The sequence below is a fragment of the Arachis ipaensis genome, chromosome B05 (assembly GCF_000816755.2).
Source record: "Arachis ipaensis cultivar K30076 chromosome B05, Araip1.1, whole genome shotgun sequence".
Taxonomy (NCBI): domain Eukaryota; kingdom Viridiplantae; phylum Streptophyta; class Magnoliopsida; order Fabales; family Fabaceae; genus Arachis; species Arachis ipaensis.
Window position 1 is genome coordinate 10,765,853 of NC_029789.2, and position 329 is coordinate 10,766,181.

Sequence of the window (329 nt, forward strand, 5' to 3'; positions counted from 1 at the left end):
GGTCGTAAGACCATCTACAGTAGGGAACTCATTCCAGTCTTTATTTATGGCCCACCTGTCATAAAAAGTAACTTCACATCAGCTTTTGCATCATAAACAATAAACAGGAACTCAAAGAATCCCTCTCTTCTCCATTAGAAGGAACTAACTTTAATCCCTATTGTGATCCCACTTAATTAATTAATTAAAGTAATTAAAATTAATATAATTATTATTTTTTTATAATAATATTATTTAAATTTATAAATTCAAAATAATTCAATATTATAAAATATTAAAATAAATAAATAAATAATAATTAATATTTTAAATTTTATAAATAAAAATAA